The sequence below is a fragment of the Leptodactylus fuscus genome, chromosome 4 (genome assembly GCF_031893055.1).
Source record: "Leptodactylus fuscus isolate aLepFus1 chromosome 4, aLepFus1.hap2, whole genome shotgun sequence".
In the NCBI taxonomy this organism is placed as follows: Eukaryota; Metazoa; Chordata; class Amphibia; order Anura; family Leptodactylidae; genus Leptodactylus; species Leptodactylus fuscus.
In genome coordinates this window covers 72067773-72092139 of record NC_134268.1, presented here as the reverse complement: position 1 = coordinate 72092139, position 24367 = coordinate 72067773, and the positions used below count along the sequence as shown (strand labels likewise).

Genomic DNA, 24367 nt, shown 5'->3' with positions numbered 1-24367 from the left:
CACTAGAGTTATGATTCCTTTAAACATATATAGTATGAAATGTAAAGGGTTTCCCAACGTCCAACATGTAATTGCTATACATAGGATAAGTGATAAGTGTCCGACAGCTGGGAAAGTTGTCATCCATGTCATTACCACTCCATTCACAGTGTTGTGACTACTGGCAGTGCTAGCAGTAGGACAAACCGTGATCAGTTATATTCTATTCTGAAGAAAAGAATAAGGCTTGTAAGTGAAAAAGAAATCCTTTAGGTTGAGGCCACACATTGTAGAAATGCAGCTTTTTTGTTGTTGCAGATTTTGCTACGTTTTTATCAGCTAAAACCAAGAATGGCTAAATAAGGAATGGGAAATATATATATTCTTCTGCTTCTACTTTCTTCTCAATTCACTCCTGGCCTTTGCTCAATAAACTGCAGCAAAATATGCAACAAATATTGGCTACATTTATACAACGTGGAGCCTCAGCCTTAGACTAAGGACCCAAATAGTGTTTTTCCCACAGTGCTTTTCACAGAAAGTCTGCAGAATTGAGCAAAATTTTGGTGTTTATGCTACATGAGGGCCCCAGCCTTAATCGTAGAATTATAAAGTTATTTGAAGATGAAGATGATGCCTTTCAGCACACCCAGGTCTGTAGCAGAGACAGGTGCTGTAATGTTTACATGATGTTTTTTCCTTCTTGTCTATGCAATGTGGGCTCACTGCTATGTACTATGCAAAATATGCTTTAGACAATTCAGTGGTGCCTTTCCATTATGTGCAATGCCTGTAATACACGTGGCCTAGCTTCATCCCACCGTCTTCACATACATAGACAGACAGTCCTGACTATATAAGCATTGTTACATGATTTGCTGTCTCATTATAAGGCACATGATACAATTGCAGGCTTAGCTATAACAATGTTAGTCTTTACAAGGCTGCAGCACCCAATGAGGTTCTGATTTGCAGGCTCAATTGCATGGGAATTGGCTGAGGCTGCTAGTGGTGTTGTGAAGAAAAAAAAAAATAAAAAGACACATTAGCGTCGCCTTCTCCCAGGGAGCTGCAGCTGCTGCTCCTCCTCCAGCATCACCATTCACTGGCTGGACTATTACACAGACTTCTTGCTTCTCCATACAAGCCTTATACATCGCTTGCTGTAATCAAAGGAGCTCAGGCCAGTTCAGGAGGAAGCTGTATCTATAGCAGCTCCCCGCTCAGCTCCATTCACCTCATTCCATGCAGGATTAGCCAGGCATTGGCTTCATTATTGGTTTACATTGGCAGCAGGTAAGAGTATGTATCAATGTTCACTGTACAAGCAGAGGTTGTAGACTTGCCCTCGTTGCTTATGTTATAATGCAGGCAATGCTTTCAGCACCTGTCGCTGTCCACTGCTGCTTATTCATATAGGAAGATCATGCAGAGCTAGACTAGGCTCTGCTAACTCTGCTTGTACTCTCCTATGTAATTCTGTTCAGTGGGTCTCCAATACCAAGTCACATACTTGCTGTTGCATGCAAAGGGATATATATATATATATATATATATATATATATATATATATATATATATATATATATATATATACAGTGCCAGTGACTTGTATACCATTTAACTGTTGTAACTACTTATTTATTATCCATTAATATTATTATGAATACAATGTACTGAAAGGACAGCAGCGGTATGAATATGTGTATATATATGTGTATGTATGTATATATATATATATATATATATATATATATATATATATATATATATTTTGCTCTTGTGCACTAAGCTGTAGTAAGTCTATAAGGCTAGAGAGGAGAGTCGCTTCGTAGGGATCTTTGCTCTGCAGTATGATGCCACCAAATTCACTATGTAGATTATTTGCAGCCTCTGTTTCTTTTTGTGTCTGGATTCCATGACCATAATAGGCACCATGCTATTCCACTACCAAGTATTTGGAGGTTTGGCCCAGGCAATGAAGCATCTGAACTGGAATGCAGGGGAGTAAATAATTGTGAACATCCTCTACAGTCCAATTATTGCAGAACCTGTGAGGTTGGGTTACCATGCTGCAGGCATGCATTGCTCTGGATGATTCTGCCCTATGGCAGTCATTGCATAATGTCAGGAGTTGCCCCAAAAGGATTGTATTGCTGTAAGGCAGAGCGAAATTCAGAGGCGTTTGTGACTGTAATGTTAAGCACGCAATAAAGTTGCTGTTCCCAAAGGTATCTCAATCAATGTGACTAGTGATGCTGCCTGTTGTATTCTAGTGGAGGTATGTCTGTCTTATAATCACATATGGTTTATATAGAGGTTTTGCCAATTCATACAGTAGTACATTATATAACCAATATATCTATAAGTAATACATGCACAGAACCTGTACAGATTTATCTGCCTGGCTGAGGACCCACAACTCACCACTTAATGAATTTTTCCTACTGCTTTATGGCTGTAAGGAGCAGCCTGTGCATTGCATGAAGAGCTGTAAATGAATGTATTCCACATTTATTTCCATCAATCACAAAGCTATTTAACATACAAACATGTAAGTGGTGACTCCAGCTACTAAGCCAGCAAGCCCTTAGCAAGCTTCATGAAGTTGACTTTGAGCTGATACCGACTGTAAACAGAGTGTGGCACTGGAGATCCCTGGCTGATCCAAACCATTAGTACTGAGGCTTCTTCAAGTAACCAGCAGTGGTCTGGAGTTAGTCACACAGTGAATAGAGATCTAATTACGGATGAGGGGTCTTTTTTAAGGTCACATGACTCCTAACACTGGACCTAAATCCCGTACAAACTCAGCACGACCATTCTGTAAGGGTCTATGATATATACAGATCTGTATTAATATTTTATGAAATATCGAGACATCCAGAAGTATTGCATTGGATGAAAGTGTATTGGTTTGTGATAAGTCGTGACTCTATTTATCTTCCTCTCTGTCTGTTTCATCTATCCATCCATCTATCTATCTATCTATCTATCTATCTATCTATCTATCTATCTATCTGATATAATGCTTGATCTTAGTAGTTGCACACATTGTTAGGAAGCTTTTGGCATTTTTGTCTTGTAGCTGCATTGGTTAGGACACTGACCCAAGGTCACACACTGCAGGTCTGGGGGAAATTGTATCTTCACTTAAGTGGTGCAGGGACTGAATTTTTATTTTCAAAGCCTGGTAATTTTAGATAATCTAGCTATCGCCATTGTTTCCTAGAAATAATGCTTTACACTATTGGAAAGCCGATATTTTATTTTAATAAAGCTCTGTCTTCTTAAATATAGATATTTCAGTAATATTTCACATATTTATGATACTATACTAGCAAAGTGCCATGGTATAATAATCTTATATAGGGTAAACCATAGATGTATAGTTAATGTTTCTATATGCCTATAGACACTTTAAGAAGACCTTAAGGTGGGCAGTATTGTATCAAACTTTTTCTTAAGTCCCTTGTCTCATATTTCTTCAGTGTGCCAAATAACTTGATTATTAAATAGTACAGGGAAAATGATTCTGAACCTCTATTAAAGTGTATGGATATGGAAACACCATTTATAGGATAAAAGTCCTGTTCAGAAAATGAATTGTCATTTGTCTCCAGTGGGCTGACAATCTAATATTGCGACCTTGCTCACACCAGACATTTCTGGGAAAATTCCATAGGAAACCAAGAATATATTCTTGGATTACTGGAGGAAACTGATGTATCCAAAAATAACAGACCCAAATAGAGGCAAAAACATCAATGATTGGTTGTATTCAGTAGTTGTATATGCATTAGTTTCGTCAGGAGTTTACTCAGAGATGGAGGAATTTGTTAATATTCTCATAGCATGCATAGATGTAGAAGTTGGCACATATAGAACAAATTGTGCCATATTTAACAAACAAATACAGCTTGTCTTATTATAAGTAATAATAGATAGGGAAATAGGGAAATTAGCAAATTTGCCTCCTTACGTATTGTTATTTATAGTAGCAGAGCTGACATTTGTTCTTATTGCTCCACCAGTGCACTTTCCTATAACACACTATCTCAAATTAGGTGGTAAACTTATAATTTTATATCATTCATTTAAAATGATAGCTACGCTAGTCAATAGGATTAACTTATAATTAGACAATTGCATAATAAAGTTGTGCACACCACGTACGCAATTTGCAATAGAATTCTATCACATGTTTCGTACAACCCCCAACTACTTAAAGTAAACTACATGTGTCGTACCAGTTTGGATAGATATTTGTATATACTGCTTTGGTTCTTTTTAACAGCTTTTATAATTATAATGATCTATCAATTTGTACTGTATGTGTGTACGGAGTGTGCAATGAAAGGGCGAGATTATATATCATCCATCATACGGCATTCTGTGCCCACAGACTCATGGGGAGATCAGAGTGAGTTTTGTGCTCATAATTGCTTTAGTGCAGTCAAGTATAATATGCACGGACATGCCTGTCCATCAAATCTGTGATGCTAATGTGGCTGTAATGAATTGCTTGCTAAAGACTAGTTGAAATGTAAATGTGAGGACCATTATAGTACGGAAATCTATTAATAGAAATTCAGAGCAGTTTTGTCATTCACAGTTACGGTGCTCAATGGAGACCTTAGCATGGTTCTGGTTTTGTTGGCCTCTTTTAAACTCCATAATGTCCATAATGCTTTCTAATGCATGAGGTCAAAGAGAGCTTGTTCTGTTTAATATATACCTTTTATTATTTTAAATGTAGAATAAAATACCGTATACTGACTGCCAGATTGGAGTCGGGAAGGAATTTTTTCCCCTGAAATGGGGCAATTGGCATGAGCCTCATGGTTTTTTTTTTTTGCCTTTCCCTGGATCAACACTGTAGGGGATTGTAGGGTTATAGTTTGGACTTGATGGACTGATTTTTTCATCCAACCTCATCTACTATGTAACTATATATATATATACAGCTGTATATATATATATATATATATATATATATATATATATATATATGCAGTAATGATGGAATGTCACACTTCAGTTGTCCCAAAATGTTTGATTTTTATTCAACACTCGTGTAGTCAGTAAAGACAGAGTTAAACGTTTTTCGGTATGTAGAAATGCCTTCATCAGACTCTACATTTAAGAAAAAGGTGAAAATTACAATCAGTGAATGGTACAGTCCACAATATTTACAAAATATTTACATAAAAGCAAGGTTATAGCATTGCAGGTGATACAATTCTGGACTTCCAATTATTCAGGATGGACGGAGAAGCAACACAGCAGATGATACAATATGAAAAAGAGGTAATGTATTAGAGAGGTATCCATAAAGAATCTTGACAGGTTAAGGTTTATATCCAGGTGAGATGATCAAAATCACTATATAAGATCACTATATATACTCCTAGATAAATACAAAACAGTAAGGAGATTGTATTTATATCTTAATGGAAGCTGATAGTAGCACGAAGGGAATATCCCTGTATGTTCAAGAGAAAATACTGGAAATCTAGGGTTGGGACCCTACGTTCACACCAACTGTAATCTCTATTTGCAACCCTCTATCGTATATGTATATATAGATCCTGGTTCACTGCTTATTCAGTATGGACCCTTTCATTCTGTTTCTATTGTTTACTATTTCTATGTATAATGTGAAATATGGTCTCTGACCATATAGGCGGAGGATAGTGTATGGTAGTTTCAACTAGAAGAAACTGCAAACTAAAATAGCACTGCAATAAAAATTAGAAACTATTAGATCTATTTTAGGCCTTGTATATTCTTGTCATTCAGTGTTCAGTGCCTAAGGCCACACATGCCTGCCTGAAGTAAGATCGAAGATGTCTTATTAGATTATTGGCAATCCCAGTGTTAGTAGTGATGTCCTTGTTGCACACTACACCATTTAATGTGTGTTTCACAACTTTGTGACTTTGTAGTAAGTAAATCTACTACTGTACAGAAATAGGTGGCAGTAAACATACTGTATATACGGTACATTGAAGATAGCATTTTTTTCAACTTCTCATGGTCTCATAATATTACCTTTCTTTCCATGTCTCTCAGTAAATATCAGTGTGGTCTTATGGCTCTGTCTGTATCTGCTCCAATATTATTCTATAGGCCTCTGTTGTATAATTTTTTTTTTATACAGTAGTACATGGAAATTTTCTTTCTCATGGATTGCATCCTCCAATGTATTCTGTATTACCTATAAGGTAGAAATTGTCAGAAGACTGTGAGATGGTTAAGTAAGTGGTTGAATGGCTCTAGTTATGCGTATTGGTTGCCTTGAATAGGCTGTTCATTGACAAAACCAGATTAGTGAATCCTCAATGAATTATCCGCAGCCTCATTGTGCCTGTGGGGTCTGTACTATAATCAGCAATGAGTGCCTTCTGTGTTTGGAGTGTGGTACCTGTATCCAATGTGCAATGGTATAATACTGCATATGAACTTATTATTTTCTATTTTACACAAGTACTTTCCTAAGTGTAAATCCTGCTGTATCCTGAAATGTGTACAATTCCAGGATGTCATGTTTGACTTTTAACTTCAAACTTACTTTATTACTTGCTGTTTTGGTTTTACATATTATTCACTAACATTAAATATTACACTTGGTTTTATAATAAATGTAGATGTCCATACATCTGGCATCGAAATGTAGCCTGATGTTGGGAGGTGTAACACAGCAACCCCAACAGAAATTATTACCTTATAGGGCAGAGGTTCCAAAATTTTTTTTCTCATAGACCACTTTCAAAATTTTACTGGTTTCGGTGGACCGCGTTCTGCTACATTTCTACCATATTCCCAAAACTCGTCAAAAAATGTGAAGATTAGATCTAACAATGGAAATTTGCATCATAGCTGAGACCCCAGGGGGTTCACCTGGACCACTTTGGGAATCACTGTTCTAGTGTATGTATTTCACGTTTACCAGTCTACTGCGTTGGGTTTAGCATTGGGCTTTATAGACTGTTTCCTCTATACATTGTCTATGGAGAAGGGAGGGAGAGGAGGAGGCTGCTGGAAGGGAAAGACATGCTGCTGCTTCTGATAAGTTCTGCTACACTTAGTGTGTGAGATAGATTTTGTGAACTACTATACTCACTCTGTATAGTGGTAGGGTGTTATCATACTGAGGCAATAAATGAGTTACTAGCCAACATCATCCTCCTCCTCTACCCTCATCTCCATTGACTGCTATGTACAAAGCCAAGTATGGATGTGTTCTGAGTAGGGGGAGTGAAGAAAGTGCTTCCAGGCAGGTGATAGCATCTTCTCTACCCGAGAACAAATGTATTTAGTATATTGAAATCCAAAAAGGCCAATCTCTTCTTTCCTCATTACATTTGCTATCAAAGGATAGTCAGAAGGCCCCTATACACATTGGATCATTGACTAGTCCTACTGAAATTAGTTCCAAAGATATACGCTTAAGGTATATGGGCAGCTTATGATGGCACTATAACCTTCATTAAACTAGTATTTTTACTGATAGACTATTGACGTAACCTACTATAAAAAGCTAAGAAAGTAAATGTATTTTAGGTAATATGGTTGCAGTTTATTACCCAGTCCTTAAACATCCATTTTGCTTATTTGATAAAAACTAAGGAGTTTCTAAGAGATTTATAGAATGAATGTGTTTTGCCAAACACCTCATCCTTATTCTGCTCCCAATAAAGAAGAGCGAAACAATTATAGAGATCTATTCTCCTATGTGGCAGTGTACAAGAACGCATTACTTTCTTGTTTATTCCCTAAAGGTATAAGGCAACAACATGTGTGTAGGCGGATTTCTAGTGAGTTATCATTTTTAATAGATACATGTGATGGTGTGATCTGCAGTATGGCAAGTGCATTGGCTACTACTGACTGAAGCTCGGAATCTTTGTGTCAAGAATGTTAAAAATCATTCAAAACAATAGTACATTTTGGAAGATGTGTGTTGGGTTTACCGGCCTGTACATTATCTTAGTGAAGGACTATTATTATTATTACTATTATCTATGATGCTAGTCCCTATCTCTACACTGCACTCTGTCCCGTAGTGGTTACATTACAGGACAGTATGGAGCTGAGAGGCAGGAACTCGAAGCATCATAGAAAACTATACTGCTAGAAATCCATTGCTGACAAGCAGTGGCGTAACTAGGAATGGTGGGGCCCCGTGGTGAACTTTTGACCGACACCGACACAGAAGACCTTGACTGACCCGTCCTCCGCATTTCTGCGCACTCTATTATGCTCCTAGTGGCTTTTGCACAAAGTATTATATCCCTCAGTGGCCCCTGCACATAGTATTATGTCCCACTGTGGACACCCATAAACAATTATTATACTCTGGGGTCTGAAAAGACCCCAGAGTATAATAATGGGAGACCCAGGGGGAATAAAAACATAAGAAAACACTGATATTTACTAGAGATGAGCGAACACTAAAATGTTCGAGGTTCGAAATTCGATTCGAACAGCCGCTCACTGTTCGAGTGTTCGAACGGGTTTCGAACCCCATTATAGTCTATGGGGAACATATACTTGTTAAGGGTGAAACCCAAATCCGTGTCTGGAGGGTCACCAAGTCCACTATGACACCCCAGGAAATGTTACCAACACCCTGGAATGACACTGGGACAGCAGGGGAAGCATGTCTGGGAGCATAAAAGTCACTTTATTTCATGGAAATCCCTGTCAGCTTGCGATTTTCGCAAGCTAACTTTTCCCCATAGGAATGCATTGGACAGCGCTGATTGGCCAGAGTACGGAATTCGACCAATCAGCGCTGGCTCTGCTTGAGGAGGCGGAGTCTAAGATCGCTCCACACCAGTCTCCATTCAGGTCCGATCTTAGACTCCGCCTCCTCCGGCAGAGCCAGCGCTGATTGGCCAAAGGCTGGCCAATGCATTCCTATGGGAATGCAGAGACTTAGCAGTGCTGAGCCAGTTCTGCTCAACTACACCGTGTGCTGGTCAGCCCATCTGATATAGCAGAGCCGAGTGTGCACACTCGGCTCTGCTACATCAGATGTAGCAGAGCCGAGGGTGCACTAGAACCCTTATGCACACTCGGCTCTGCTACATCAGATGTAGCAGAGCCGAGGGTGCACTGGAACCCCTGTGCAAACTCAGCTCACGCTAATAGAATGCATTGGCCAGCGCTGATTGGCCAATGCATTCTATTAGCCCGATGAAGTAGAGCTGAATGTGTGTGCTTAGCTGAACTACTCCACCGGCATAGTTGCGCTAAGCACACACATTCAGCTCTACTTCATCGGGCTAATAGAATGCATTGGCCAGAGTACCGAATTCGACCAATCAGCGCTGGCTCTGCTGGAGGAGGCGGAGTCTAAGATTGCTCCACACCAGTCTCCATTCAGGTCCGACCTTAGACTCCGCCTCCTCCGGCAGAGCCAGCGCTGATTGGCCGAAGGCTGGCCAATGCATTCCTATGGGAATGCAGAGACTTAGCAGTGCTGAGCCAGTTCTGCTCAACTACACTGTGTGCCGGTCAGCCCATCTGATATAGCAGAGCCGAGTGTGCATAAGGGTTCTAGTGCACCCTCGGGGGTCTTTGTGGGGCCCGCGGTGTCACTTACCGATACCGGCCCAGCCTGGGGCGGTAAGTAAATAGGGCCTGTTACTGGCTGGAGTAACTCCAGCCGGTAACGGCCTATTAAGAAAAAAAGAAAAAAACTGCAGCGGTAGCCCCCTAATGTCCCGGGCCCTGTGGCAGCCGCTACCACTGCTACCACGGTAGTTACGCCCCTGCTGACAAGACTATAGTCATGAACAGCAGTCTGTAGTCTGCATATGGATTTCTTCATGGATTTATCAGAAAAGAGGACATGTATATTACCAAACTGCTTATGTGACAAGGGAAAGTTATCCCAATTTTTTCTGATCAAAATCCACTAGCGGAATTCGGAATTTGGCAAAGCCCAATAAAGGCAAAACACAGTGGCATTTTCCAAATTCCACTTCTAATTCAGCGCCAAAATTCTCATGGTTTTTAAGAAGCAGAAAAAATTTGCTTTAAATTACTAAAGTAGGAATTTTCTTAACAGATTCAGCGTTAAATTCCTATGTGTGAACACTTCCTAAGAGCTCTAGATGACACTCTGCTACTTATCTATTCTTAGAGATAAGAAAATATTCAAAAATGAGTTTTCGATTTGGATACGTTTAGAATATTGAATTAGGTCTATGTATCATCAGTACGATAAGTTACATAAATGTCTTAAACTGGCCATGCATGTTAGATTAATGTCAGTTGTATCCAGCACTTCCCTGGGAATGGTTTGAGCATCTAATTTCACAAAGAGGAATTCCACCCCAAATCCGCAGTAGATTCTGCCTCCTATTGTTGTCAATAAAAAATAAGCATCCTGCTCGATCCCGCTGTGGATTCTCAGTTGCGGATTCCATGTTTCGAGACTCCCTGCTGATTAGGTACATTCACCCGGGCCTAATCAGCAGCAGAAAACCACGATGGAATGTCGATGACCTACATCGCCATCCTGTTGCGCGTAGACCGCTCCTGAGTATGTTGTGAAAAAATGAAGGGGAATTCCTCTTAATTTTCCACCTTGTGAACTTCCCTTAATATGCCTGAGGGTGTCTTAACCTTCTCCTGATGACAGATATCCAAGATGTCTTTTACTTTTAGGAGAGGTACAGTAAGTCACCAACAGAGGTGTCTGACAGCTGCGTCGTCCTGTCTTTCCAAGTGAGCAGAGTGTGCATTTATATGGGAGGTGAGGAAGGAAAGATGCCAGCTGGATGAGCATGTATATGACTAGTTTTAGCACCCCGAGAGCGGCCATATTTGCATATTTACGTCTTTTAGTGTTATATTATTTATACTGTACATATATACTTATTGTTAGCCCCAGCACCAGTCTCATTACCAGTCTCTCCATTGTTCTGGTAAGGGATAAAGAATCCTGTGTGACTTTGCAGTTTGTTCAGAAAGATCTGCCAGAAGTGACAGCCTGATTGGAAACGCGTTTTATATAAATAGTGCTGTTATTTTTTCTCCCTGAGACAACACGTTGCCATGGCTACCAACAGGATGGTATATTAATTCCAGACATTTTCTTCTAAACAAATTCTTGGTATTTTAGGCTTTATAAAATATATATCAAAATACTGAATTTAATAAAATCGTGTCCAGCTTCATTATTATGCAAATGCACTTAGTGACGTCATATAGTGTACATCTGCTATATATGGCAGCAATTCCTACTGCTTAGCTGCAGCATTAGGTAAACATGGTGAGCCCTTTATAGCTTTTCCCTGCACTTGTATGGAGGGAGGATACATGGCAAAGGTCTTCATTCTTAGGATCAGTGCAGGTAAGTCAATATATAAGATAATGTGAATACACCAGTAAAGGGTTTTTTTTCATCCTCTATCCACAGGATGAGGGATAACTTACAGGTCGGAAGGGACTCAACTGCTTAGAACCCACTGATCAGGAGGATGGGTGATTTTTGTCCATGTTGGTTGAGCAGAACGCGCAGCACTCCATTCAGTGGGAATGTTGGAGACAACCAAATTCCGTTGCTCTATCTATCGGTGGTCCTATTGAAATGAATGGAATGGAGTACGTGCTGCTCTACCATTCAGAATGGGGCAAAAAAATCCCCATTTCTCCTGATTTTTGTGGGTCTGAGTGATTGGATAATCTCTGTGGATGGAGGATAACCTCCTCTGATAGGAAAACCTCTTTGATGTTACTTACTGTCTTAAACTCACATAGGAAACTTACTAGACAAATATTATTAAAGCGGATCTTTATCAAATAAGCAATAAAATTTGTAATATTACATGAATGGAGAAAAATAACCACACATGAATAACATTGTGGAAGGTCAGCACATATAAACAAAGTAGACACAAAATGCAAGGGGTAGGTAGGAAAGTCTAAAGGTACATAGGTGAAGTTCTAAGCATATGTATATAACCTACCAAACCAGCATGCAATAAGGTGCCCAAAAAGACTCTCCAAACCACATAGAATAAATGCACAACTTAACACAGCCAGATACCAACCAACCACAATGTGCGTGCCCTAACGCATGTTTCGCCACCACGGCTTTATCAGGGGTGTGTGTATACACCAGTATATATTTGGGTCAAGGTCCAATCATAATGAAGCATCAGGATCACATGTACTGCACAGGGTTACCGCATCATAAGCCCAGGAACAGGAAATTGGCAAAATGCTGTAAAGATAACCATACATTTATATTGCCGCCATATAATGGATGCTGTGCATGCGCAACAGCATTGCAAGCCCAACACAAGCCCTAGAGAAAGTAAGGACAAACATTGTATATAAGGGTGAACACTATATATTAGTATCAACTGCATTCTTTGCAAGAGGTTACCATCTAAATGGGGAGGACACCAATCCAAAATGTCTCCTCTTTCCAAGGATCAATAATAACAGCATGGTCTGCCTGCATATTATATACCACCTTGATTGGTATACCATGTATTATACTGTAGTATATTCTGAGCAATATACTGCAAATTCCATTAAGTAATACAATTAGGCGTTATATTAAAGATTTGACACTGTATCTAAATACCTATATGTACTGTAGGAAATATTAATGAGCTAATGTTACTGGTAAATGCCTTGTCATCTTCCATTGTAACAGGGATGTGATTTGTGTTAAACTTGAGTAGTTAACTGTTATATTATGTAGAGGTTGTATTGATCTTTATTTGCACAATTGTCATGTAATTACAGTATACATATTTTATGTTCAGTGCACTGTATATATCGTTCAGATGTTAGTAACGCTCCACTGGTTTTCTATATGGAGCCTTAGGCAATCATTACCCACTTAGGCAACAACAAAATGCTAAAATGAATAAGTGCACTATGTAATGTGAAAACATCAGATCTATTTACATGTATTCACTACTCTGATTTATTGGTGGTCAAGTGACATTTTATATCTGTATACATGGACATTGATCTCCGTGTCAATATTATTAAAGCTATCCTTTATTTATTGGATGGATGGTCAGTTTCTAATTGAAAAAAGCAACAGATGAGCCACAATTGCAACCCTACCACCTCAATGGAGGGAGAGATGTCTAATAATCAGAATTGGATAAATACATGTACAGAACCCATGAAATAATATTAAAACTTAACATTTAATGGTACCTCAAGTTAAAAAACTATTTGAAAACATGGAATAATATACACCAATGGCACTAATAAACCACTAGAATAAACACCTCCTTATCCTAACAATAGGTCGTGGTCACTTTTAGGGAAAGAAAAATGGGTCGATTTCACCATATCAGAGGAGGGCATGAGGTATCATGTCAATGTAGCACACTTTCTCTCTTCTGCCCCTCAACATCAACCCTATCACCCCAAAGTGACTCCCGCCCTAACAAGGGCAGTGCCATGCTGCATACAGTCCTATGAAAAAGTTTGGGCACCCCTATTAATCTTAATCATTTTTAGTTCTAAATATTTTGGTATTTGCAACAGCCATTTCAGTTTGATATATCTAATAACTGATGGACACAGTAATATTTCAGGATTGAAATGAGGTTTATTGTACTAACAGAAAATGCGCAATATGCATTAAACCAAAATTTGACCGGTGCAAAAGTATGGGCACCTCAACAGAAAAGTGACATTAATATTTAGTACATCCTCCTTTTGCAAAGATAACAGCCTCTAGTCGCTTCCTGTAGCTTTTAATCAGTTCCTGGATCCTGGATAAAGGTATTTTGGACAAACAATTCAAGTTCAGTTAAGTTAGATGGTCGCCGAGCATGGACAGCCCGCTTCAAATCATCCCACAGATGTTCAATGATATTCAGGTCTGGGGACTGGGATGGCCATTCCAGAACATTGTAATTGTTCCTCTGCATGAATGCCTGAGGATTTGGAGCGGTGTTTTGGATCATTGTCTTGCTGAAATATCCATCCCCGGCGTAACTTCAACTTCGTCACTGATTCTTGAACATTATTCTCAAGAATCTGCTGATACTGAGTGGAATCCATGCGACCCTCAACTTTAACAAGATTCCCGATGCCGGCATTGGCCACACAGCCCCAAAGCATGATGGAACCTCCACCAAATTTTACAGTGGGTAGCATGTGTTTTTCTTGGAATGCTGTTTCTTTTTGGACGCCATGCATAACGCCTTTTTTTATAACCAAACAACTCAATTTTTGTTTCCAAAATGAAGCTGCCTTGTCCAAATGTGCTTTTTCATACCTCAGGCAACTCTATTTGTGGCGTACGTGCAGAAACGGCTTCTTTCTCATCACTCTCCCATACAGCTTCTATTTGTGCAAAGTGCGCTGTATAGTTGACCGATGCACAGTGACACCATCTGCAGCAAGATGATGCTGCAGCTCTTTGGAGGTGGTCTGTGGATTGTCCTTGACTGTTCTCACCATTCTTCTTCTCTGCCTTTCTGATATTTTTCTTGGCCTGCCACTTCTGGGCTTAACAAGAACTGTCCCTGTGGTCTTCCATTTCCTTACTATGTTCCTCACAGTGGAAACTGACAGGTTAAATCTCTGAGACAGCTTTTTGTATCCTTCCCCTGAACAACTATGTTGAACAATCTTTGTTTTCAGATCATTTGAGAGTTGTTTTGAGTAGCCCATGATGCCACTCTTCAGAGGAGATTCAAATAGTAGAACAACTTGCAATTGGCCACCTTAAATACCTTTTCTCATGATTGGATACACCTGGCTATGAAGTTCAAAGCTCACTGAGGTTACAAAACCAATTTTGTGCTTCAGTAAGTCAGTAAAAAGTAGTTAGGAGTATTCAAATCAATAAAATGATAAGGGTGCCCATACTTTTGCACCGGTCAAATTTTGGTTTAATGCATATTGCGCATTTTCTGTTAGTACAATAAACCTCATTTCAATCCTGAAATATTACTGTGTCCATCAGTTATTAGATATATCAAACTGAAATGGCTGTTGCAAACACCAAAATATTTAGAACTAAAAATGATTAAGATTAATAGGGGTGCCCAAACTTTTTCATAGGACTGTATAAAAATCCCATTCTCAACTGAGATATTAACTAGCGATATCTCTAATTCTAATTCTAGTACTTCAATCTTGGCAGAATATGAAAGTTAAGAATCTCAGCTTTCCCATGATACCAGAACCATTTTTACCAAGATTGAAGAACTACCTATAAAATAATTCATTACTGGTTAAAAACTCAGCCAGGAATGTGATTTTCTATGCATCATGAACTGCTACATATTAACTTCAAATTCCCAACTGTGTTTTTAACTAGTGATATTGCTGCAACCCAATGGAGGGAACCGGAGGATGGACGTAGTAGTTGTGATGGTGATGTCACGGGTAGGCAAAAGACACTCAACCAATTCTTCCATGCTAATTCCCAGGCCAGACACTGAGGGGGACCTGCATGATACTTCATGGTGGTGGTAGATTTTCCCCGGGGTGCTTCCAGTTGGAGAGGGGTCCTCTCTTACTGCAAGCTGTGTGCAGGACTGACTTAGGAGGCAGTGGTGCAGTTGAACCAAGATGTAATTTACTATAAGAACTTGTAGCTATATAACTCATGCAGCTTCTTGATGGCAGTTGTTGTTTCCACTCTAATGACTATTCTCATACTTGGGATGAGGGATGCCCAGAATAAGATGGTGGTATGGTGCCTTCTCCATTCCAAATAATATAAGAAGTCTCTGTCTCTCCCACAATGGCTATGGGGTTTGAATTCCATGAAGCCCCAGGGCTCAGATACCTGGAAATAAAAGGATCCTGGCTAATGGGTTCTGTGAACCATGACCCTTCAAAATGGCACTCTTTATCCCTCTATGGGGCGGACATCAATTCTTCCCTGTCTCAGAGCTACATATGGCTGCAGGGCTGGTTGGAAAGTTGTTCCCTCAGGGACTGCAGAGGATGCACAGCGGGTGTCTCTTGGTTGATGGCACACTACTGACTGACCAAACCTAATGGTCCTCTAGAGACTTACAATTTCCACCCCAAACCCAGTGGCCAGTGATTGGACAGGGCTGTCCATGTCCCCTAATATATAAGGGTTGCCAAACAGTGTCAGGAACCATGAACAACATAAATAAATGGAAAGCTACAAACATACACTTAAAAGGGGAAACAACACAACAATCCAAAATTTATTGGCACAAACATAACAAAATAAATGAAAGCAGTATAAGCAGTATGAGTATGAGTGTACAGATTAGAATCTTGCTGGCAATGCTTAATCTAGAGAATTACTAATGGGAACTTTTATAGTCTGTTTTTTATTTAACCCCTTCCTAGCACGGCGGCTGCCGGGTGTTTAACTATGGCGGCCGTCCGGGAGTGTCTACTGTTTTTTAATACACCGACCCAAAGTCAAGTCCATCCATTTTTTTACATAATCTCCCTGCTTTTCAATACAAATTCTCCATCTGTCAACAAGCTATTATATTCATTCATTAATAATTGTTTTATGCTAAACTGCGAGCCACGAATGGAGCATTGTCTTCACCTTTTCATCAGATGTGAATCTTTGTCCTGGTAGGGCTCTGATACATAATCCATTGTCACTCATCTGTCCGACAAAATCAGTTCACATGCACACTCAATGTTGTCATCAGTCAAGGACGAGGTCTCGTTCCTTCTTCAGGGCTGACACTTGTGCAATCTTCCTTGAACTTCTTAATCCATTCACACATACTTCTTTGCGACAAAGCACTTCATCCATACTGTCGACACACCCTCAGGCCAAAAAAAAAATCACTGCACACTGCAAATCACAAGCGGCACAGCTACATTTTCTCACACTGCAGTCATAAATGAAGTGATGTAACATGTACAAACCTTCACATCAGTAACTGGGGAGACAGGGGCTGCATACGGGAAGCACTGATAAGAAAGTCTTCATATAACTGGAGTGCAGTTATTTCTTGTATTTCTCAGATGTGATTGCAAGCATGATCAGAAGAAGAGGAGTTTAATGACTACTGATGAGATTTCTTTTTTGTAAATTTTGTATGATTAGTGTTCCTTTAAAGAAAAACCCTCTAAAAAACAGCGCCTTTCCAAAATAGTTACTGAACATACAAAGATTCGTGGTCCTAACACATATACCGTATCAGTTTGTGATACAATATTGAACAATAAGGGTATCAATGGGGAAAAAAGCCTCCCATTGATTTCAGTGGGTTCCGCGTGGAAAACGGAACCCATTGAAGTCAATGGAAGTGTTTATTTCTGTGCTGATACTTACGCGAGTTATTGTGCCAGAATCAGCGCCACTTTCCTCCGTGTGAAAGGACCCTCAAGTTGGAAAGCTAGTTAGGACACTTCTGTTCATACATAAATATGTACATGTGTATAATTATAGCCCAAGGGTGCTTGCAAGTAATTTTCCTGATCTAAGGATTCACAATACCCAAAAACAGTATAAAAATTTAAAAAACTGATATTTCCAATCATATAATACAATATTTCATTCCCACTTAAAAAAAAATAAAATAAATAAATCCTAGTGTGGGATTGAAATGTTGCAGTATGTCAGGTGGGTAAAGCAATGCTGCAAGATTCTATCTGTCTAATATATATATATATATATATATATATATATATATATATATATATATATATATGTGTGTCTATTGAGAAAGGGAGAGAGAGGAAGACATACAGAGAACGCCTATACAGTGTATATATACATAAATCACGAAAGATGGCAATCACAGTGTGATTTCTTCAAATCCAAGTACTTCACTGAACTCCCAAGTAATATAAATTCAAGGGAATCTATTCAGCCTTGTATGTATGGGAGTGCTGTATATATAAATAACTTCTTTGGGGGTGCCATGCCTATCTCTTGCTTTATAGAAATATTCATTATTTCCTAGTAAATGTACTGATGCACAGAGTTTTTCTGACAACATTTACCATCGTATCTTAACAGGCCTGTACTGCAATATTTATAGTGGGAAGCTGTCAGTCTATGAGCATGGTGAGCATGCACACAGAACATATGAAGAAGTCACCCCATGAAAATCTATGTCAGCTCACTTGTGTGTCAAATGTTGAGTTGTAAACCACTGACAGCGGTATTGTAGTACAGCTATGAAATTAGGATTATTGTTTTTCACAATGATTGTTGACAGTTATTGTTGGCATTACCAATCTCCCTGACAATGGAGATCTTCTTTACAAGCTGCCACAATCATTTGGATGAATTAACAATTGAATGACAGTTTAAATAGAGCCTGGAAAATCGCATGTGTATACAGACCAGTGTTAGCTTAATGGAGCCACAATGATGACACGGAAATGGTCTGTAGATTGCACATCTTATATACTTCATTTTATGTCATGTGAAATGAGAACTGGCTTATTTACCTAGATTCACAGTCAATAGTGTGAACAGGTGCTCACTGCGAGGTAATATGTAAAAAAAAATACAAAAATGCAGGGCAGTCCACACACAGGACAAGGGCATATGAAAACCCTAAAGGGCCATACTGATGTAATAAAAACACCTAATAGGATATACAATTTAGAGGCTCTTTGTTATACACATTTGATCAAACAGTAAGAAGCCCTGTACCTGCCATGACAAGGCGACCTCATTCAGATGGGAACCTACTCTAAATAAACATACCTCTATTGGTCCTGGATAGGTCTACAGTGTGAACATTGTCACTGAGGGTGGGTTCACACCAGCGCTTGGCCTCCATTATGCAGGTTTCTGTTTCCGGCCCAAGAAACTGGACAGGAGACGGAAACCAGCAGGCAGTTTTCAAACCCATTCATTTGAATGGGTTTGTAAAGTGTCCGTCGGTGAGCGCCCGTGAGTGTCTTCTGCCACAATGGCAGTCCCCATAATCATATACAGAAAACAGAAGAAAAAAATCTACATAATAAATTGTTGCTATGCTATTATAATGAAAAAAAGGTATGGCTTTATCTTTTATACATGTAAAGTGAGTGATATACAGGTGTCATATTCTGAGCATCCCCTACCACCTAGATTAACTCCATACCCTGCATCTCATCAGTCATAGGCTATTTATGCCTTTCTTTAAGAATAGCAAGGCTATGTCCATACTACTGTTGATAATGTCTGCTGGGGGAGGTCGTCTATTGATTGTTCGCCTCAGGCAGCGGGGGGGGGGGGGGGGCTTGCTAGTGGTAACGTTACAGTGCATTAATATTTTGTTACTTACTTCTTCCCACATTTCCCATCTCTTCCCTTTGGACCGTCATGACCACTTCTTCCAGCTGGCTTGGCTCTGTAAAGTTTGCAACACAGACCTCTTGGACTCCTTGCTTCTCCATCCACCCGACCCCCATATATATATATATATATATATATATATATATATATATATATATATATATTTTTTATGTCCCACAGCAGCCTCTACAACCTCTATTATGCTCCACAGCAGCCCCTGCAACTTCTATTATGCCCCTCAGTAGCACATTAGACTGTAGGGCATAATAAAGGTTGCAGGGGGCCACTGTGGGACATAATAGAGGTTGCAGGGGCTACTGTGGGGAATAATAGAGGTTGCAGGGGCCACAGTCAACCCTGCAACCTCTATTATGCCCCATAGTTGCCCACCTATGAACTATTATTATACTCTGGGGTCTTTTAAGAGACCCAGGGGAGGTGAGGGAACATAATAAACACTGTTACTTACCTCTCCAGGATCCGGTGTTACTCTTAGCACAGGCTTTGGGCCTTTACGGTATTGTCCCAGACGTCATGTGGCCTGCTAGGATTAACAACGGATCCAGGCGAGGTGAGTAACAGTGTTTATTATGTTTCCTTACCTCCCATGGGCCTCCAATTATTATACTCGGGGGTCTGAGCTAGGAACATTTTGCAGTGCTGCTTGTAATCCTGTGCAAAAAATATAGGTAACATAGATTAATTCATGTCACAATGAGCTATAATAAATAAAAATCGAACTGCACTCTACACTGCCACATAATAATAAAAAATCCTTCTGAAATACAATCCCATAGAAATGATGTTCTGACCAGGTGATCGGGTTACCATATGGTGCCTTTGAGAAAAAGCCAGGTTTATTGTTTCATAGCATGATATGAACAAAATGATGTGTCTGCCAAAAGTGTGCTGTCACAGCAGCTCTGCCACCGAGCTACTGACCTGGTGAGCTGCGAGTGATGATGAGGGTAACAATTAATCACAGCGCCGGATTTAGCTTTCATAAGCATTGAGTTGATTCATAAATTTTGGTGAACCCACACCTGCGGCAAGACCAGAAAACAATTGAAATGCGGTGTCCTTTTATCGATGGCGTTTGTTATTATGTCTATTGGGTCTGAGATTGTGAAGTTACCGGGCACAGAGTGTATCTCTTTGGTTTATAGATTTTTGTGTTGTTGCTGTTTTTGCAGAATTGACTTAGAGTCTGCCTGAAATCTACTATTTGAAGAACTAAAACAGCAATATTGACCTGGCAGAAAAAAGATTTCTCCTACAATGAGGTTTCTATTACGTGATAAAGACTTTCTTTGTCAACTTTATGTTCTTTCTATTTAATGAATATTGTGACATTCTTCATGGAAATTGTGAAATCATTAGATCTTTGTATCTGCTGAACCACAGACTTAAGGGTACAAAAAGTCTATATAAAGTCCAATTTGAGATGTCGTCCTAGAATATTAAATGTTATAATTCTGCCTTTGAGAGAAAAATAGCCATGGCAAAATGGGGTTCCTCCTAATTTGAGTAAATAATAAAAATAGGGTAGCACTGCCATATACTGTAGCGGTGTTCTATATCATAGGCAACAATTAATTCCAGGGCCAGACACAGTTAGCAAAAGGCCTCCCTGGAGGAACTGTACAATATATAGGAAACCTACTCTTCAATTATATAGTACCTTAGTACCACTGGTAGCTGTAAACTATGAAGCTTATTAGGTCCATGTCTGGCTTACAAATTAATAGACAGTAAGAAGCAGCTACTGTAACTGCTTTAGGCTAAGGCCCTGCATAGCGAGTCGCCGCCAAAAAGTACTGTGGAAAAGACTCATTTTCACCTAATAAGGAAGAAACTTTTTACAGTAGTATCATAAGAAGCAGTATATATCTTTTGTTTCCACTTAATAAACACTAGCCTCAGCCCGCATCTTTGTCTGAGTGTGTTGAGTGTTGTTGGCGTTGATAATCCGCCTATATTCAGCAAATTGCTGCCATCGATGGTTCGCCTGCTCTGGCGTCTCGACAGCTCTTTTTTTTTTTTTAATGTAGATTGTGAGCCACTTATAGAGAACATAATGTACTTTTTTTTTCCTACTAGTATGTCTTTGTAGAATGGGAGGAAATTCATGCAAACACAGGGAGAACATACAAACTCCTTGTAGATGTTGTTCCTGGCGAGATTCAAACCCAGGACTCCATCGCTGCAAGGCTGCAGTGCTAACCACTGGGCCACCATGTTGCCCCTTTTCAGCAGCTTTCAAGCTGTCCTACTACTGAACTTGTTCCTCGCGCCATGCCTGTGATTGTTCCAGCATCTTAGCAGCTTGCTGGGACATCATATAATGAGCGTGTTGATGGTCAACCTGCTTCAGCATTTTGGCAGCTCTCAAGCTGGCCTCCTGCTGAATTTGTTTCTCATACCATTTTTGTGATTGTTCTGGCATCTCAGCAGCTCACTGGGGCACCATATAATGAGCGTGTTGTTGGCATTGATGATCCACCTGCGCCAGCGTTTCAGCAGCTCTCAATCTGGCCTACCACTGAACTTGTCCCTCACACAGTGTCTGTGATTGTTCTGGCATCTCAGCAGCTCACTGGAGTGCAACATAAGAGTGTGTTGTTGGCGTTGATGATCCACCTGCTCCAGCGTTTCGGCTGCTCTAAGAGCCACTTGCTCAATCCTCATCAGCTCTGTTTGAGGAGAAATCTATTGACTTCTGGCTTCCTTCATAGCGCTAGTTTTTTTTTTTTTTTCTAATTTTGCAACAAATTAGATTTTCTTTTTCCCGGCATGTTTAAAATTGGGAAACTGCCGATTTGGATTAAAGGGGTTTTCCCATCTCAGTGTCTCAGCATGCTGCCTAGAGGAACAGAACACTTATGCAGATCAGATAATATGCAGATGCTTGAACAGAATGGACTCAGTGTTATTTATATGTTTACATAGAGAGATAACATACCTGGCTTTATCAGCAACCTGCAATTAGCTAAGAGAGCCCTGCTGGCAAGAGAAGTTTAATATAGTATATGAACATAAATTCATAACAGTCATGAAGCCATGCCATTTACCAGGATAAAGAGTATTATATGTGTTAATTGAGGTTACAAACTATCTATGTGACAAATTTCATCCAAATCCGTTCAGCCGTTTTTGCGTGATTGAATAACACACAAACATACAAATTTTCACATTTATAATATTAGTAGGATTATTGTTTAATGAAAAGTTGTGCAGTTTTCCAATATACTTTCTGCATCAATTCCTTGCAGTTTTCCACATCTCTGCTTGCTGTCATCCATTGTTTACTTACCATGGAATTATTTTTATCCACTCCAAGTAAACAGAGACTGGCGGCAATGAGAAATTAGGAAAACTGTGAGGAATTGATATATAAAGTATATTGGAAAATTGTATTAATTGTTTAAAAGTTTTCATTGTACAAACAATAGCATTTATTTGCTAAAACTGGAAAACCCATTTAATTAAATTTACTGACAATATAATGTTTCATATAGCACCGGGGTTGCTGCAGAGATGTCCATTTATGCTCTAAATTTCCAAAATGTGTCAGGTGTGATCTGTAGAAAATCTTACATGCACAACCTTTACTTCTGTTACAAAAGTAAACAAACATGACCGAAGATCACTTCCATCATGTTCTTTACATTAATGTCGAAGAACAGACACAGAATCAGACTGTGTCCATTCTCTGCAACAGGTTAATGTCTGTTGCTGTCATCCTATGATGGAAGACAGCAATAGACATTAAAAATGGTAGAGTGAACACAGCCTAAAATTGCAAACCATTCAACAGATGATATCGGGAGAAAAAAAAGATATTGTATTTTAACATACCTGCAAATTAGTTGTTATTGGAGATAAAGCTGCACCAGAGGAGTCTGATAGCGGCCTATTCTCCTTTCCCCATCAACACCTGTATTGGTTAATTGGGGAAACACCGTTACTGTATGGGTTCCTTTATTCTTAAAAGGGTTGTTCTGCCAAGGACACCTATTGCCTATTCTCAGAACTTGGTATAAATGTTCAATTGCTAAGGGCCCAAACTCTGGGTCCCACAGCGATCAGGAGAATGAGTAAAAGTCCCCTTGAAGACTCCTTATGGATGGAGCACCAGTACTGTTGGGCTGTCAGGACTGTACACTCTTGGATCCCCCACAGCCCAATATCAGTGAATAGCACACTGGTCACATAAGCACACAGGAGCTCCATTTACAAGGAAACTTTAGGAAGAATTTTATCTTGATCATAGGGAGACCAGGTGATTGGACCCCCAGCAATTGGACACTTACCTCATGTCTTGTGCATAGGTGATAAGTGTCCTTAATGGCAAAACCCCTTTAAGACTGAGGCCCCACATTGCAGATTTTGCTGTAGTTTTTTGAACCAAAATCAAGAATGCCTACAAAAGGAATGTGACATATATAGGAAGTTCTTATACTTCTGGCTTTGGCTCAAAAAAATGCAGCAAAATCTGCAACAAAAAAACCCTGCGTTTCTGCAATGTGGGGCCTCAGCCTAAAGACATATTTTGTGATACATCCAGCTTAGCAACAGCAATCATGTTGGGTGAGTAGACAAAAGAAGCAACACTTTATTGTGGATTTGGCTTCTTGTGGATGAAGGCAATATATCAATTAAAATGTATTGTAAACTTGTAGCCATATATTGTATTTTTGTATGACCACGCCTTGCCACATGGTGCTTGCCACATTGGAAGCCTGTTGGGAATATAAAACTATAAATATAAAGTGTCCTGTCTGGAACAAGTTGCCATTATCTGCCATTATACTTCTCTTTCCCATTTCTTTAGGAACAGGGATATCAGTTCTTGTTCTGCCACCTATTGTAAGTACCTTAGTATGGGTCATAATATTGAAAAAATAACTAAATATGTGTTTATGTCAATGAAAAGGTTTTTTTTCCTGGATATTTTTAGCAATCGCACATGTGCTTGCCTGTCCACCCACATTCTGGAATTCATGTGTACTATTCATTTACTATACAAACATCTGTTTAGCTTAGGAAAAATTGCCAAGATTTCTTAAAAAAATTGTAGAAATAGGAGGATTGTTTCATGAATAGAAAAATTAAAGAGGAGTTACT

At 39.4% G+C, this 24367-nt stretch overlaps 1 protein-coding gene across 1 annotated transcript in view; it reads left to right on the top strand.

Moving 5' to 3' along the window:
- Positions 1–1057: 1057 nt before the first annotated feature.
- The window catches only part of DLGAP1 (DLG associated protein 1), a 432343-nt gene continuing 409033 nt past the window's right edge, over positions 1058–24367 (top strand). The window contains exon 1 of the mRNA XM_075270644.1: positions 1058–1275. The gene's annotated coding sequence lies outside the window, so the exon portion shown is untranslated. The remainder of the gene's footprint in view (positions 1276–24367) is intronic.